Below are 18,607 nucleotides of genomic sequence, written 5' to 3' on the forward strand. Positions count from 1 at the left end.
GGGGAGGGGGAGAGACACAACAAAGCCCCTTACTTTCTTTCTTTCTTTCAAAGTCACTCCCAGCTTCTTTGGGACACAAAAGTATCTGTTAAGGTAAGTTAAACCTTCTCAAGATGAATTTTCCTGCTACTTTTAATTAAAAGTTCTTTAGAATTTAAAGAACACTATTCAGAAAAGGATGAAAAAAAAATTCATTGACACTCCCCCCTCCCCCTCTCCCCTTTCCCAAGGAAAAGAAAAAGCTGTTTTGTGCACAGCTCGCCCGGTCCACACTGTACAAAAGGAGGTGGGCTGGCGGCAAGACACATGAGATGACCCTTTGACCCCGGACCGCTGACAGGTCCTCAATGGCATAAATACCAGATAATCAATCACATGCCAGGAGGGCGAGTCCCCCTGCCCTCGCCCCAGCGTTGGGGTTTATGAGAGATACACTGTAAATAGACACTGGCTTCTTAAAAGAGGCCCCCCTCAGCATTCCAGGGGCCAGCCATAATCCCGAACCGGGCCTGGCCAGATCCTTGACCATCTCGTTTTACAGCTTTCATCGCGAGCTTATAAAGCGCTCTGCCCTCCCCATCCCCTGCTGCAAGCTGGCCTTCTTGGTCTGAAATGAAGTCAAACTCCCCACTGTGAACGCAAACGGGGACTCTGGAAATCACTGCAAAGAAGGCGAGGGCAGAGGACAAGCAGGAAATGGGGCAGGTTGCCAGTAACAGCCCAGTGCGGGGGAGAGGGGAAGGGAGCCAACCAGGACCTGGGGAAGTGACGAAGAATCAATAAAGATGATACTGATGACAGTGGTAACAACTGTGCTAACAGTAGTTAGTACTGGCCCAACACTTAGTAAGCACCAAACTCCACAGTAAGCACTTCATGTGTATCCTGTTATCTATCCTCAAAAATAACTCTAGGAGGTGGGCAGTGTTACTGCTATGCCCATTTTACAGATAAGGAAGCTAGGTGGAGGGCTCAGAGTTCAAATAATTTGCCCAAGGCCACAATGACAGTTAATGACAGGGAGGATGAGATTTAAACCCACGGAAATGGCTCAGGTCTAGACATACCTCTACCCCACACCACCAAGTCTATGGATTTCTGCCTGGAAGGAGAAGAAGGCAGAAATCAATCTGCACTTTCAGGTCACTCACGTGGCTCATGCCTGTAATCCCAGCACTTTGGGAGGCCAAGGAGGGTGGATCAACTGAGGTCAAGAGTTTGAGACCAGCCTGGCCAAAATGGTGAAACCCCTGTCTCTACTAAAAGTACAAAAATTAGCTGGGTGTGGTGGTGCACATCTGTAATCCCAGCTACTGGGGAGGTTAAGGCAGAAGAATCACTTGAACCCAGGAGGCGGAGGTTGCAGGGATCTGAGATCACGCCACTGCACTTCAGCCTGGGCAACAGAGTGAGAATCCATCTTAAAAAACAAACAAACAAACAAACAAACAAAAATATATATATATATCTCAACATATCATCTGAATAGTCAAATCTCCAAGATAGCCAGAAACTAGGCTAGTTTTAGTGGAGAAAGAGTTTGTACATCCAACCCACAAATTCTGAACCCCACTGTGGTCCAAGATTCTCATCTCTGTCCTTTAACCCACCTTAGACCCCAGGAGCCCTGGCAGTGAACGCCGTGTCCGGAATGTCTCTAAGGTAATGATGGCCTTCCAAAATTTTGCTCTTGCTCTGAAGCAGTTTACCACGATTCTAAACTAGTCCTGGCAAACAGGGAAGTGGGGCGAGGAGAAGAAGACGGACGCTCTTAGTAACTAATTTTGATATGCTTTTGTTTCAGGGTCAAAGGTTAAATATGGCCACGCTAATCCGCTACTTCCAAAATTAAAGCACAAGGGAGATTTTTCTGTAGCTTAGCAAGAGGGCTTTTTCTCATTGCTGGGGAAATGGTACTGATCCCACCCATTGAAGGGGGATGCTCGGCTGTTTGAGACAGAGATTTACGCTAATTTGGACAGAACATCCCAACTCCTGGCTGCAGCGTTAAAGTTATTTATTATTAAGACCAAAGTGAAAGAAATGCAAAGTGATTCTTAAAAATTTTAATAGTCCCTCTGTCCCACCCCACCGGCTTTTGAATAATGCTTCCTGAAATGTCCTACAAAGGAGAGAAGAGAGTAAATGCTTGGGAACCTGATACTTACAAACTGTACATACACACAAACACACACACACACACACACACACACACACACACCAGCTTTAGCTGTAAGAGAAACCATTAATGATCAACCCGCACATTTGCAGTGTTTCACAGAGTGCAAAGTACGCCTCCTTCATCTGCTCTTCTCAGCAGGCTCACTGGGCAAGTGGCTTTTTGACTCTCTTCTACCCATGAGGAAACCAAGCTTCTAAAAGGACAAGCAATTTGCCCAAAGTCTTGCTCCTAATAAGTAGCAGCACCAGGGCTAGAAATTTCTTTGTTCCTGTGGCTGCATTCCTGAGACTGTAGCAGACATACAGATATCCTTCATGAAGAAATACGGGGTCCCCTCAACAAACATGAGACCCACAGCAGGATGCCAGAAGGAACTCTGGTCAGAAATGCCTCTCCTGAACCCATTTTCCTGAAGCTTATCCCTGGGCTATGGTGTACTCCTGAAGCGGCAGGTGAGAGAGGGGTGAACATGCCTGGGGGCCTGAAATTGAGGATTCTCTCTCCTTGCCTCCTGCTCTGACCAACAGCTAAGTTTTCTCTTCCTTAACGCTGGCTGGGGGAATAGTCACCACCCTAAGGCAGAGGAGAGCTCCCCAGGGAGGCAGTTGCCTTGCAAGAAATGATTGTCCAAGTGTCAACAACCTGCTGCTTCCCAGAGCCTCAGGGTCAGAGGCCAGGAGGGAGCACAATGGCTTTCTGGAGCTGAAGGGTCCGGGGAGAGGGGCCTCTGGGGATCTCTGGAATGTGAAGGCTGTGAATCCAGGCACCGGGGTCTCCTGTTTTTGCCCTTTTATATCCTTCCTCCCTCCTCAAATCCCAGACAACACTAACCTGAAAGATAGTAGATCAAGAAAGGAAGGGGATTAGTAACAGGCTACATACACATGCATACACAAAAAAGTTTGTTTCACAAGAAAGGGCCAGCAAATCCTTCTCCGGCACACAAAATAAGTGCACCCCAAAGCAGCTTTGAGTGTCTCCTCCTCCTGCTTCCAAACCTTCCCCGCCCACTCACCCCACCAGAGTTGGGTTATCTACCTTTTCTGCACCCATCATGCAAGCCACAAAGAGATCTCCTTTGTCTCTGCCCTCTTCTTGTCTGCTGGCTCCTGAGGGCAAGTCATCTTCGGATGCAGGCACCTGCACAAGTGGTTGCTTGTCAGACCCCACTGAATGAATGAGATTTGCAACAGAATTATACGGTTTGGGGAACCTCTTCCTTCTGAAACTTTCTACACTCTAGAGGTTATGGATCTGGAATGGTTTGCCTGTGGAATCTGTCTCATTGACCCATTCGGATGACACTGAATCCAAAACCTTAAGATAATCTCTCTTCCTAACTTCTGCCCACCACCTAACACTGAATACTTAATTACTGAATACTTAATCACTGAATGGACCAGTGTTTCCCTCATTATTTTCTCTATCATTCAAAACAATAGTGATTCACTTGCTTTTCTACCGCATTGGAGGCCGTGGTATGTGCAGGGAGAGAGCCAGGCAGGTGCAAGATAAAAGAAGCCAAGGGAAGAAAAGGGCCCAGAAAAGCTGGGATGGGAGGCTGTGAAGAGGGCACAGACGGGGGTGTATTGGCATTGCAGGGCACCCTGAAGCCAGAGCCCATGACAGGAAACCCCAGCAACAGGAAACATCACAACGACATCACCTTACATCTGAATCGTGCTTTACTGCTTGCAAAGACCCTACCCCATTCTAAGACCATTTTGGTCCTCACATCCCTTTTTGAGGTATGAAGGGCAGGTATGGTGTCCTAATTTTTCAGACAAGGAATCTGAGACTTGCAAAGGTTGAGTGACTCATCCAAGGTCCTTCAGCTGACAAGTGAAGAGCAAAAATCTGAAGCCAGACAAAAACAGATTCTTCATTCCTGCTTCTAATCAGGAAGCTCCCTTTTGTTTTTGATAAATCATGCAATAAACATTTATTGAATGACTATTTGAACTAACATAGTAGAAAGGCCCAAGGCCCCAAGGTGGTTCAGTCTTCACCCCAACTCATGGAGTGGCAAGATAGCTAAGGGCAAGTGGTGTACATCTATGGTGCCGGAGACCAGAAGGGGGGTCAGCTGTGAAAAGGGTGTCACAGAGAAGACAAATGAGCTGAGAAGACTCCATTAACACCAGGCAGGCAAGGCTAGGCATGGTGGCTCATGCCTGTAATCACAACACTTTGGGAGGCCGAAGTGGGCAGATCACCTGAGGTCAGGAGTTCAGGACAAGCCTGGCCAACATAGTGAAACCCCGCTCTTAATAAAAAATACAAAAATTAGCTGGGCATGGTGGCGCACGCCTGTAATCCCAGTACTTTGAGAGGCCAAGGCAGTAGGATCACCTGAGGTCAGGAGTTCGAGACCAGCCTGGTCAACATAGTGAAACACGTCTCTACTGAAAATACAAAAATTAGCCCGGTGTGGTGGCACATGCCTGTAATTCCAGCTTCTCAGGAGGCTGAGGCAGGAGAATCGCTTGAACCTAGGAGACAGAGGTTGCAGTGAGCTGAGATCTTGCCACTGCACTCCAGCCTGGGCGACAAAGCAAAACTCTGCCTCAATATGTGTGTGTGTGTGTGTGTGTGTGTACATATGTATATATGTGTGTGTATATGTACATATACACACATATATATACACACATGTATATCAGGCAGACAAGACACATGAGAGTGTGGGGGTTAGTGGAAGATGCATGGAGGAGAAAAACAGCCAGGAGAGTCTGGGAAATTCTCAGTGGCTCAGTACACGCATCATAGGGGGTGGCAAAAGATGAGGCCTGTGACTCTGATTGTGAGGGACCTTCTAGGCCATGCAGTAGAGTCTAATATTATCTGGAAATTCTAAACCCTGGTTATACATAGGAATCTCCTGGGGAGCTTGAAAATACATCCATATCTGAGCCCCATGTGGGAGATTCTGATTCATCCGGGTTGAGGTGGGAGACTCTGCTTGCTATTAATACATTTTTTTCATAAAGTTCCTCTAAATGATTTCACTGTGTAGTTGGGGTAAGACAACAAGGATCCTTTGAAGGATAGGAGAGAGAGATTCAAGAGTAGGTATGGGTGTTAAGATGCCAGAGCCATCCTTACCGAAGATGTAACACGTGAAGTCAAGCACCAAAACTCTGGGCTGCAGCCATCAACTCTGCATCCACCCTCCATTGCCACCTTTGTCTTATAGGAATGAGGCAGTCGTTCAAAGACAGCGGGCATGCCACCATCCTGGGGTCTTCTGTGATAAACCTCTCACTAGGGTCCTTTGCCGGTGTCACTTGCCTTCAGACCAACAAGCTGCAGCTGTCAAACCAAGGGCTCCTGAGAGATCAGGCAGAGAAGTAACATGGGGGAAATAGGTGTCTGGCCACAGCAGACTGGATTTGGGGCAGACAAAGGGATGGGGAACCTAAAAACATCACTCCTCAATTCTTAGTGCAGGTATATCACATCCAATTGCCTTGTTTTATTACTTATCTTTTTAGATACGTATGTTTTCCTCCCTAGCAATAGTTAGCTTTCTGAAAGCAGGGCTGAGCCCTGATTTTTCTGTTTTGTAAAAATGTACAGAGTGCTCAGAACAGCACAGCTAGTAGGCAAAGTGAGGTTGGAGGAACTCCAGGCCATCAGCATCAGGCTTGCTATGGGGGCTTCTCAGGCCCATGTAGAGCCCTAGGGCAGACCCTGACTCACAGATGGCCAAGGAGGGCTGCCTGGGGGCAGAATCTCCTACTCTGGAGATTTCCAGGAAAGGGAAAGAGGAGCTTTTCTGGAGATGGCATAGAGTTGTGGGTAGAGGGACAGAAGGAGTGGTCTAAGACCAGGGATTCCTGGGTTCTAGCCCACAGTGCGTCTCTCTAGCCTGCTGTGTGATCCCAAGCAAATCAAAGAACCCCTCTGAAGCTCAGCATCATGCTCCCTAAAGCCCCTTGCAACAGTTCTACAGTCTAGGAGTCTACAGATTTTAGAATTCTAGGACCCCTAATTAGTCTCTCCCAATGTGAAAACACCCCCACACTGGGATCAGTATATGTAAATGGCAATTCCAGGCTGTACTTTTGAAAGGTGGGCGATGTGGCGCCATGACTCGGTACTGGATGAGACAAGTCCTCTTTCTGAGTAGCAGCCAGGCTCCCTCTTGACATCCAGGAGCTTAAGATTTGGAGCCCAGTGAGTATCCCAGAACAAGGAATCTAAGCTAGGGAGCCAGACGAGGTCAGTGCCAAGACCTTGTCCTCTGGACCACTTCTCTGGAGACAGGGGATCCCGAGCCGTTTCAAAATAGAAAAACCCTTGGTGCTCATTCATTTGTCAAAAGCCTCAAATGTGTTCCCCAGAGGAGAGCAGTCAGAGCAACTCTAGGGCCCAAGGGGCAGCTTTCAAATGCAGAGTCTCTCCCTTGTCAATTCCTGTAACTAAAATGAATATGGAAAAGATAATTACCTTTAAAACATACTTAATACTTGAACACATTATCTCTACCTGCAGAAAAAGAATGTTATCTGATGGGATCTTCCCCATAAGCTTAATCAAATTGCTATCTTAAACTCTCTGGAGTCCTGTGAAACAGTAATAGAAAATCCGAAGCAGAGGCTGGAAGCATTTTATATTTGTTTGGTTGAGGGGAACGTGCATCCCATCTGACAATGCACACTTACGAGACAAAGTCATTTCCAATCTGTAATGGATCTTCTCCTACTGGGGGCAGGGAACATTGCATCTGACCCAAACCTGCAATCCCTCTGTTAGCTAACTTCTCCTAAGGTTCAGAGAAGATTTCTTTTTTTTAATGCCTTTTTCCTAATGCCTGGTTGGGGCTCATCAGCTCCAGGAAATCTTCCCTAGTTGAGCCTGGGATACTTAATGTATGGAGATGCTTAACTTGTTACTTAACTCTGGGTTTTAACGTGGCAAATGAATTGATGCCTATATTTTCCTCAGTCTGGCCAACCCCCGGGCAGCGCCATTTGTTAAATTAGTAGCAGAAGTAAATTACCTGCCCAAATCCAGCTCAGGGCGAGTGACCATTTGCAAGCCTAGAGAAAACCAACAGGGAAACAATTTCTAAGAAGACTGAATGTGGTGACTGGATACGTTCCCAGCATCTCAAGCTTGCCTGGAATGGCCGAGTAAACAGCCACTGCAAAACTGCTTGGCGGGCCCAGTTTATCTTGTTGACAGAAGCAGCAATAGGTGAGAGGTGGTAATGAGTTGCATCTCTGTTAGATACTTCTCCTGCCTGGAGCCCCTGGAAGGTCCTCTGGATACAGGGTCTGGTCCCTGGTGCACAAGTAAGGAACATCAGAGATTATGGGGGGAAAAAATGAATGGGTGTAGGGAGAACACTAGGAAACCATCAAAACGATCATCAAGACATAGGTCTGTTGGTAGGCAAATCACAGATTACAAAACAGCATACACTGAATCTCACAGCCCCATTTGTGATTAAAAGAAGAATCAGGGTGTGGTGACTCACGCCTGTAATCCCAGCACTTCCAGAGGATAAGGCAGGTGGATCACCTGAGGTCAGGAGTTTGAGCCCAGCCTGGCCAACATGGTGAAACCCCATCTCTACTAAAAAATAAAAAATTAGCCGGGCGTGGTGGTGCATGCCTGTAATCCCAGCTACTCAGGAGGCTGAGGCAGGAGAATCACTTGAACCCGGAAGGTGGAGGTTGCAGTGAGCCGAGATCATGCCATGGCACTCCAGCCTAGGTGACATAGCAAGACTGTGTCTCGGGGAAAAAAAAAAAAGATAGTGGGACACAGAGAACATATTTCTTTTGTTTGTAAGTATTTTCTAATTTCTCCATACTGAAACCGTATTACAGGTATGATTTTTCTTAAAATGGGGTGCCTGGGTCAATACCGTCCACATCTTGCTTTTGACAAGAGTGACTCCTCCCAAGTCAGATGATGGCTGGCTTTTCTTCTAGAAACCTACACAGAACGCAACTACTCCGTCTCCTCCTGACTTGGCAGATGTCAGACTCACTACTTCACCAGATCAGAGTTCGGACCTGATCCTTCCTTCCTGTTTCTGAAAATGGAGGAATGGGGAGGGCAAGGCGGCATCCCGGAGCCACCCCTACTCCCTGCTGCCTTCTGTGAATAGAATGATTCTAAAGGTGCCACAGTCTCCTGCACTGTCTGAATGGTCACTATAATGCAAAGTGTTTTACCTAGACAGTCCTGTGATGCTGCAGGTATAGGAGATTGGGTTAAGTCTGTAAGAACCAACAACATACCTGGAAGTTGTTTTTTATTTCAATTGAAATATAATTGATGTACCATAAAATTCCACCCTTTTAATATGTTGTTGTTGTTGTTGTTGTCGTCGTCGTTTTTGCAGGGGGTTGTTTTTAACCGGGAGGGTCGTGCTCTGTTACCCAGCCTGGAGTACAGTGGTGCCATCAAAGCTCACTGCAGCCTCAAGCTCCTGGGCTCAAGTGATCCTTCTGCCTCAGCCTCCCAAAGCATGAGCCACTGTGCCCGGCCCTTTTATTGGTTTTTAATGTATTCACAAAGCTGAATACCATTACCACCACTATCTAATTCCAGAATATCCTCATAACTCCAAAAAGTGACTACCCATTAGTAGTCACTTCCCATTTTCCTCTCCCCAAAATCTGTGGCACCCACTAACCGTCTAGAGCTTTCTGTTCTGAACATTTTCACATAGATGGAATCATATAATTCATGGCCTTTCATGTCTTGCTTGTTTCACTCAGCACGGGATTTCCGAAGTTCATCCATGCTGTAACATGTATCAATATTTTACTCTTCTTATGGCCAAATTACAGTCCATGGTATATGGATATACCACATTTTGTATATCCATGCATCAGCTGATAGACAGTTGGGTAGTTTCCACTTTGATTGGCTACTGTGAACAACACTGCTATGAATGTTCATGAGGAAGTTTTTACATGGACACATTTTCAGTTCTCTTGGGTTGGGAGTTACTTTCCGAAAATAAATTCTTGTTATTAGGTAGTCATTTGTCTCTCTCCCACATTAAAAACAAAAAGAGCACAGGATAGTTAAAAAGATCAGAGACGGCCGGGCGCGGTGGCTCAAGCCTGTAATTCTAGCACTTTGGGAGGCCGAGACGGGTGGATCACGAGGTCAGGAGATCGAGACCATCCTGGCTAACACGGTGAAACCCCGTCTCTACTAAAAAATACAAAAAAAAAAAAACTAGCCGGGCGAGGTGGCGGGTGCCTGTAGTCCCAGCTACTCGGGAGGCTGAGGCAGGAGAATGGCGTGAATCTGGGAGGCGGAGCTTGCAGTGAGCTGAGATCCGGCCACTGCACTCCAGCCTGGGCAACAGAGCGAGACTCCATCTCAGAGACGTCCAACTACTTGGGTTCCAAATAATTGATACCTGCCTGTCCTTACAACACTCCAATCTCACACACACACTTTAACTGCATCCCCTCTACTCCCTCCGCCCGGGGCTCTGCAGGACCCCATCCTTAACCCACAGCCCTCACCAGCCCAAATTATGCCTCTAAGCAGGAATCTTCACTGCAGCATATGAAATATTTAAGCTGCTTTTCTAAATATATACATTATTTAACCTACAGTCTATAAAATATTTATATTGTTTGTCTCTGCTACCCCCAAATATCTGCATTATTTACAGTACAGTTGGGGAAACATTAACCTATGGGTTTTGCCTTGTGCATTTTTGTTCCTATTCCCTGTGTCACTGGGGCACACACAGATTGGAGAGAGGCAATAGTGACAGTGCTCTTGCCCAGGTCACACAGAAGGCCCTGGGAATGCAGGAGATAACAGCGTCCAAAGCCAGATGGACAGCACTGTAGTCACCTCTGTCACCTCATGGTACCATGGGAACAGGGAGTAAACACCCCGTTATTTCCCGAGGGCAGTTTTGTGTTCCAAACTCAGCGCCCCGCTGCTGTTGATACTTAATTGATCCCCAAGTCTCCCACATGGGGAGTCACTCCCACTTCCAGCGGAGCTCATTCTTATTTGTGGCCTCTGTCACCCCCTCCAGGTGTGACCGCAGTCCTTATGTCAGTGTCAGAAAAAGCTCTCTTCTTACTCACTTCCTCTGTCAGGCCCATAGTGAACAGGACAGCAGCCCTGACCTCTGAGTGCTGGCACAGGCCCATTCCCCTGTGCTGCATTCTCCATCTGGCATTTATCTGTTCTAACAGCGGGAAACTGAGGCACCTGCCAGTGTGGCTGAGATGCTGATGTCCATGAATGCTCCCAAAACTCATTTACTTGTACTCGCAGCCTTTTCTTTTTAGAAGTCCTCCTTCCATAGACAGAGACTCGAAGGTGGTATTTTTCTTATTTATAAAGTGACTTTAATTTTTAAAATTATGTAAGTGATACGTGCTTATAAATCATCACTATTATTACTCAAAAATAGATAAAGCAGAAAGTAAAACACCTTTGCCCTAGAATCCCACTTCTAAAGATCATCATTGTTAACAGGTATAGAGCATTACAGAGTCTTATAGGATGGCTTTAGTATTTTATATGAAATGGGACCACACTATATAATCTGTTTTCTCTAACCAGCTTTTATCATGCAAAACATCATGGGCATCTTTCCACACCATCATTAACAGACTCCTCACCTTTGGATATTTAGGTCATGCTCATTGCTTTGTAATTACAAATAATGTTGCAATCAGCATCCCTAAGGAACGTTTAGAAACTTTGGTACATAAAGGCCAAAGTCGGGGATGAAACGCCAAGGGTTTCTGAGCATTTGCCACACTGTCTCAGGAGCCTGCTGATAACAGGCCCTACTGCCACTGTGGTCGGGTGGTTGAGACACTGGTCCCCGGACTCCTCAGGGAGCAAAGGGAGCAACCCCGGGCCCGGCTTGGCGGCACACCCCTCCTTAACTTAGACACCTGCAATGAAATGCCGAGAGTGTGCAATGAACTTTCTCCTCTCCTGGCTGTCTAACTCAGAAGGTTGTCTCCAACTCCTCCTCCTCCTCCTCCTCCTCCTCCTCCTTCTCCTCCGCCCACCTCCACTACCCTTGGGTACCTCTACTTACCCTGCCTCTGTTTTGAATCTCTAAAATAATGTGACAAGTTAATGATGGTACAATTATCTAAATGTTGAACAGACATGTTATCTAAGTGAGTCGGATTGAGATTCCATCCTGCTGACAATAAACATCAATGGTGGAGCAGAAAGCGATAGGCAAATTATAGCAAACCCTGCAATTTCAATGCTATTAACTTTGGAGGAATAACAGCCTTGAGGCCTGTAAACTCTGAATAAAATAGGCCCTTGTGTTTGTCCAACTATTAAATCAAAATGCTACCAACATCCTAGAAAAAAACAAGGCGATTTATGGCCTTTCAAGTTTCAGTTACACATTGGTTTTTATTAACTCCTTTCTGTCATCGGGCAGCCGTGGCGTCACTAAGGAGAAGGGTGAGAAGTCAGAGAGGAAAGACAGGAGTGGACAGTGGGAGAGAGAGGGATAAAGGAGAAGCTTGGGGGGCTGAGCATGGGCACGAGGGGAGACGAGTGGAAACTTGACATCAAGAACTGAGGTTGATTATCAGGACTCAGATGTGGGGACAATTCTGAGAGTGAAAGGGCAACTCAGACCAGTGAGTATGGTGAGTCCCACCAGATCACCCCAAGAAACACCAACCTGGAATCCCAGTCCTGCCACTGGCTGAGTCATATTATTTAAGCCTCTCTGAGGCTGTGATTCCGCATCAGTGACGCAGACAGCAAAGCCCCCTGAGTGGTGTCCTGATGACTATATTGGACTATACATGAAAAGCAGCAGTGCTGAGCACAGACCACGCTCTGAATAATAGTCCTCAAAGACCAGACTCTATCCTTCCCCTCCAATTCCTAGAACAGTTTTTAAGAGGCAAAAGATCGTCATCTTTAATCCCTTCTTCAGACACAGTCGGTATTTAATACATTGTTACTGAATAAGCTACTAAATAAAGTGGAGGAATTCTTGTCTACTGGTGAGGGACAGAAGCTGCAGGCCTCTAAAAATAACAGTAGCAAGCAGCTACCACTTACGCATACATCAGTCCTCCTTTCCAGGGCTCAGGGCTTCACATGTATGATTTTTTTTCTTTTTTTCTTTTTCTTTTTCTTTTTTTTTTTTGAGACAGAGTCTCACTCTGCCACCCAGGCAGGAGTGCAGTGGCGTGATCTCTGCTTACTGCAAGCCCTGCCTCCCAGGTTCACACCATTCTCCTGCCTCAGCCTCCCAAGTAGCTTGGACTACAGGCGCCCGCCACCACGCCTGGCTAATTTTTTGTATTTTTAGTAGAGATGGGGTTTCACTGTGTTAGCCAGGATGGTCTTGATCTCCTGACCTCATGATCCGCCCACCTCGGCCTCCCAAAGTGCTGGGATTACAGGCGTCAGCCACCACGCCTGGCCCCACATGTATGATTTTATGTAGTTCTTACAGCAACCATTATGATTATTAATCATAGTTTACAAACGTGAAAAACTAAGGCTGAGAAAAACACAGACCATCAACACAAGATCAGAATCTTAGGCTGTCCTTGGAACCAGAGAACCCCCCAAAGAGCACGTTTCTTGCCCAATTCCCACACCCTACCTTGAGAGAAGCAAGGAAATGAAGCCATTTGTCCCGTATGAAGCAAGTCCATAGAAGAGCCAGGATAAGAACCTAGTTCTCCTTCTCCTAATTCATTATTGCTTCCAAACACCATGCTGCCTCCATATCCCCAATGATAATTTGCAATCACATTTCTGCTAGGGTGAGAAGCCGGGGAAGGACAAGGTCTGTGTTCTGCCCACTGCCCAACGGCATACATGTCCGGCATCCCCATCCCAGGGCCCAGCATCCATGTCCAGCATCCCTGTCCCGGGATCCAGCAGCATCCATGTCCGGCATCCCTATCCTGGGGCCCAGCGGCATCCACGTCCAGCATCCCCATCCTGGGGCCCAACATCCATGTCCGGCATCCCCATCCCGGGTCCCAGCAGCATCCATGTCCAACATCCCTGTCCCAGGACCCAGTGGCATCCATGTCCGGCATCCCCGTCCCAGGGCCCAGCATCCATGTCTGGCATCCCAGTCCCGGGTCCCAGCATACATGTCCAACATCCCTATCCCAGGACCCAGCATCCATGTCTGGCATCAAGCAACACTCAAGATGTCTGTGGAGGAAATGAGCTTCAGCCCTTTCTAGTCCAACCCTGCCTTGCATCGATTCTCCTTCTTCAATCCCAAAAGAGCCAAACACCATTGATCCCCTCAAATCACTGTCCAGGAGAGTGATGCTTCATATAAAATGCGCTGGGGTGATGAAAGGGCAGAGCACAAAGGACTTTCAGGACAGTGAAGTGGCTATTCTGTATGATACAACAATGGTGGGTGCATGTCCTTACACGTCTGTCCAAATCCACAGACTGTATTTTGAGTAGAGACGGGGGTCTCTAGTACAGAGGGTCCACAGGAGGGAACCCTCATGTGTACTGTGGACCCTGGGTGATAGTGATGTGCCAGCATAGGCTCACCGATTGTGACAAACGCACCACCGATGTGGTGTGGGATGTTGATGGTGGAGGAGGCTGTGCACTTGCGTGTGAGGACAGGGGTACAACGAGAACTCTATACTTTCCATTCCATTTTGCTATAACCTAAAGCTGCTCTTTAAAAAATGAAATTTATTAATTTTAAAAATAGTATCGGGGGCCCCTCCAGAAGGTGGCCAGAGGGGCCCTGGGAGCCGCTAGGATGAACAATGGAGAGAAAGAATGGTTGGTCTGGGACAGCAGGAGGCGGCTGGGTTGTTCCTCCCTACTCTACAGCAAGCGGCTCCAGCACAGCCGAGAGCCTGTGCTTGGAAAATAAAACTCTATATTAGGCATCAAACATGCCTTTATAGTAACAGCATGAAATTAGGTCAAGAGTAAATCTATGCTGGGGCACTGACTGTACAAACAGCAGCACATGACCCTCCTCCCAAAGTGCCTATGACGTTCCGCGGCCGTTCTTGAGCCTGAGCTTTCTCATGTTAAATTCCTTGGCACAGAATGTGAAATGCTATACAAATCACCTCTGATATTTATAAAAGTCAAATGCTATTATGTTTTCAATGGGGAGGTCACAGCAAACCACATGGAGTCTGCTTGTCCCTCTGATGACTCACTGTCCTGTCCTCCCTGATACCCTCCACCTTGGGCAGGGGTTTGAGGCTCGTTCAGACTTTTTTTTTTTTTCATGTAAAGTTTAGGTAAAGTTATTTGTCATCATCTGGCCCCCTCCCAGCTCCTCTGGGACCGACCACTGGGAGGCTGTTCTTGAGAGGAGGAACCAGAACAGTTGCTAGTTTTCCTATCATTACAGGACTCCTTGGTGCCCAGCATTGTCCCTCATGCCAAGCTCAGGGCAGGAGGGGGCAAGGCCAGCAGCTATCCTGAAGGAAGCAGCGTTGCTGCTCACCCTTTTAAATCCTCTGCCTTCTGCACTCCAGCCTGGGTGACAGAGCGAGACACTATCTCAAAAATAATAATAATAATAATACAATACAATACAACACAATAAATCCTCTGCCTTGCCTGCTACTCCCACCCCACCCCCTTCCCCCACCATGATGACCCACTACAGAAAATTCTCCAAACAAGGACTTCATTTTCTACTCTGAAGTTCAGAGCCAGAGACTGTCCCTGAAGCTTCCTCCAAATATTATTAACATATCAGGAGAGAGAGAGGGGCCAGTGCAAGCAGGCAGCCAACAGCAAGGTTGGAGATACAGTTCTGCACCTCCAAAGGGGGAAGCCACACAGTGCAAAGAGAAAGGGAGACAGAGAGAAACAGAGAGAAACAGAGAGTGGGGGGAAGAGAGAGTATATGCCTCCTAGCCTCCTTCACACCGAAACCAAGAGGACCCTTTGGGTGGGGTTCCCTCCAATGCCCACTCCCTACTAGGAGGGAAGAGCAGAATCTGCAGCATGGACCCTCAGCTGCCAGAGGTGTGCTGTTTCTGGACTGCAAGACTCTTGCAGCCAACACACAGTGGATGAGAACCAGCATCTCAACATTTGCATCTGGTTGAGTGGCTTCCCCTGTGACGCAGTAATGTGGAAACTAAGCAACTTTTTCTAGGCCAGTAAAAGAAAGTACTTATTTTGCAATCACAGTGGAGAGAACCTTGGGCTGAACTTGTGGGCCCTAATTCTAGTTTGGATTGTTTGTTCTTAACTGACCCCCTTTTTCAAATAGGGGCTTTGATCCATTGATCCGCACATGAGAGCTGATAGCCAGGCCACCACAGGGAGGGACGACAATGTTAACATGTGGGCTCTGGGGTCCAGAAGACCAAGGCACACATTCAAGTCCTGCCCCAGATCGGTCTTCCTTAACCTTTCTGGGACTCAGTTTTCTCTGGCAAAGATTAGGGAGGAAAAAAGGTCTCTATTTTTGGATTATAGTGAAGACTTCATAAAATAATAACTCAAAAGTATCCAAAAGAGTACAACTGTTGAATTATCTGTGCCTGAGGCAAGTTCAGCCTACATGCTCATTTCCTTCACAACACCGTAACCTTCAGGAAGGCAGGGCCCAATTTCTGTTCACTATTATGTATTAAGTCCACAAAGTACCGAGCATACAGTAGGTACCTAAAAACTCAGAGAACGAGGAAATGAAGGAACTATAGGATAAGCCAACTATACAGGCTATTCTGACAGCAAACTTGAGTCACTAACCTGGCAGACCTTGCAGGCCAGGTTGAGGGCTGGAAGAGAGAGCTGAATTGCTCCAGGGTAAGTCTAGGGTCTAGTTCAACCTAGTACCCTGGGCCTGCAGAGGGTGCCCTTAAGATTCCCAGCCTCAGAACTTCTAAACCTAGGAATGACCTGAGCTATCTCTGTCTGCTTCTTTGCCTCTTTTTTCTTACTGGGGAAAAGGTAGGATGAGGTAGAAGGTTCTATTGGAAGAAGTCAAGAGATAGGGAATATCCACGTCCCTGGTGATAGCAGACATGGTTCAGGACCCCCCCCAGCAACCCAAAATTCCTGAGCCTTCACCAGTCACTGAAGCCTCCTCTAAGATGTGGAAGGGCACAGGCCTGGTGCTCCTGGAGGCTGGTATACCTGCTTAGTCTCGATTCCAGTTTTGCAGCCTGTCTGGCCTGGGTTTACATATCACGTATTTAGATGTCAACAGGGAATGGTTCCTTTGGGAATCTTTGGGCATTCCAGACCTCAGGGCCTTAAGATCTACCAAATCTGCTCCATGAGATTGCTCAAGGTACGGAGCTTCAATATGCCCTCACTTCTCTCAACTGTTAGTTCAGTAGGCACATTGCAAATGTCCTCTTGGCCAGAGGACATAGTCAAGGATCCTGGAAGACCTCACCACGGCCTTGCAAAGCAGGTGTATACTGTTCCTGTTCCACCATCACCATCCTCACTGACTTGGCCCTTCCCCATCACCAACCCAGTGGGAGAAATACATGTTCTCAGAGGCCTCTAAGGAAGACGAGGATGATGCAATGAGAGAAACTGGCACCTCCATTTCCTGAGCGCTTATCCATGCAAGGCCTATATTGAGATTATCCAGTCTGTAATGGGGCTGGAATTGGAATCTAGATGGTCTGACACCAGATCCCAAGTTCTGGGTCACTATGCACCAAATACCCTGCACTTGACACCCTGATTTTAGGCTTCCTGGGGTTCCTCTTCCCTGCAATTTGCATGACAAACCTGCACCACTCTGTTAGGGCTCAAACTTTCCTAGGAAGTAATGCCTTCTAGAGATCATCCCATCCACTTCCCTGCCTTCATGCAGGTCTTGTGTCCTCAGGCAGTCATTTGCCCATCCCCCTTTCCTGCTCCCTGACTCCCTCAGTCTCTCTGGCCAGGTCCACACAGACCAGTCCTGGCCCCAACTCCCCCATGTTCAGATTACAAATAGGTAGCTGCTCTGGGTCCCCTACAGATGGACTGAAAGAGTTGAAGGTTCCTACAGGTCACCGTCGTGGCCTCTTCACTCAGACCTCCCATTTTCTCCCGAGGGCATACTGAAGACTGCCCAGCCTCCTACCCTGGAGGCTCAGCAGCCAAGTTATCTCACTGCCCTCTAATTAACACCACGGATCCTGTCTGTTGCCCCCAGGCCTGTTCAAGTCCCAAATGGGGATGTACAGTGGCTTGAACAACATTATGATTTGTAAAACCCACTCCTAATTAGTTTGACTTTGAATAAAGAGGGTAATTATTTTTAAATTTATTAACTGCTGCCTGGCCAGAGAAGTTTCCAGATCAAATGACATGGAGAAGCTATTTCTGCTCAGTGATGCAGCAATTTATATTACTGATCGGTCATTAAAACCTCTGGCACAAAACCACTTGTGCTTCCTGAGCCAAGATAGTGTCCGTGTGTCAAATTTCAAACCCAGAGTATAAATTAAGCCATTAATGGTATTTATCAGTTTATCTGGACTTAAAGAACTACTTGCTAATTTAAGACATTCCTGATATAGCAGCCAGGTGGTGCACTGGGTGTGCACGTGGGTGTGCACGTGCGTGTATGTGTGTTTTCTCACTTTTATTTCACTGAACAGTGTAAAAAAAATTCTGATGTGTAAATGAAGCACAAGCATCTCGGGAACTGCCTAGCTGTTAATTCCTCACTGCTCTGCAACCCAAACATTTTGGAAGCAGCAGTGTTTTGCAATATGTATTTGTCATAATATAAAAGGTGTAAAATGATCTCTGTTTATCTCCTCAAAGTCTTCGTTGTACCAAAACAGAAAACTGAATGTGACAACAAAGCCTGAGCCCAGCCCAACCGTCGTCAGCGTGGCCTCCTAGAACACCAGCTTGAGCCCGTCAAGATCTTGAGGGCAGGGGGCATGGAGGGGTCACACACACCAGGACAGAAATCCAGGTCAAGTAGGGTCAAAAGGGATGTGAGATGTGAAGATGCCATTCTCTTGGATAGACTGGAATTGGAAATAGTTTCCATTAAGTTCATTTTCCAGTTTCAAGAATACCTGTACGACACCATAACCACCTGCCCTATGCAAAGCCACACGTGAACTCCATGAACTCCCACGTGGCAGCCTTGGATATGAAACTGATCTGATTCAGGCAAACTGTATCCTACTCCAGGAGGAGGATGTGCACATCAGGGTGTTGGGGCTTCACAGTGCAATGGGGCACAGGGATCCAAAAGAGCTCTTCCCAGGCAGGGCCATGAGCTCAATGACCTCTAAACAGGATCACTCTGAACCATTCAGCCTACAGACTCCTGGACAACACTCAGTCAACGCGGAGGCAGCCAGGGAGTAGTAGAAAGAGCACTTGAGTTGGAGCTGGGTCAAGTTCCAGTTCTCCACTTCCTAGTGGGCAGTGTCTAGGGCCCCATGGTCTCCTCTGTTAAATGGGTATAAT

General features: G+C 47.2%; 1 protein-coding gene and 1 long non-coding RNA gene across 6 annotated transcripts in view; one reads left to right on the top strand and one right to left on the bottom strand.

Moving 5' to 3' along the window:
• ZBTB16 (zinc finger and BTB domain containing 16) overlaps positions 1 to 18,607 on the bottom strand; it is a 196,644-nt gene that overhangs the window by 43,046 nt on the left and 134,991 nt on the right. The window contains exon 5 of one of the 5 annotated variants that reach the window (XR_004177344.1): positions 3,221 to 3,351. The exons of the other annotated variants lie outside the window; for them this stretch is intronic. The gene's annotated coding sequence lies outside the window, so the exon portion shown is untranslated. The remainder of the gene's footprint in view (positions 1 to 3,220; positions 3,352 to 18,607) is intronic. 5 annotated transcript variants of the gene reach the window in all.
• On the top strand, positions 2,326 to 8,503 carry LOC116269682. Its single transcript, XR_004177345.1, has 2 exons — positions 2,326 to 2,634; positions 8,023 to 8,503. It is a non-coding gene; the product is annotated as an uncharacterized LOC116269682 (long non-coding RNA).

The sequence above is a fragment of the Papio anubis genome, chromosome 12 (assembly GCF_008728515.1).
Source record: "Papio anubis isolate 15944 chromosome 12, Panubis1.0, whole genome shotgun sequence".
Lineage (NCBI taxonomy): Eukaryota > Metazoa > Chordata > Mammalia > Primates > Cercopithecidae > Papio > Papio anubis.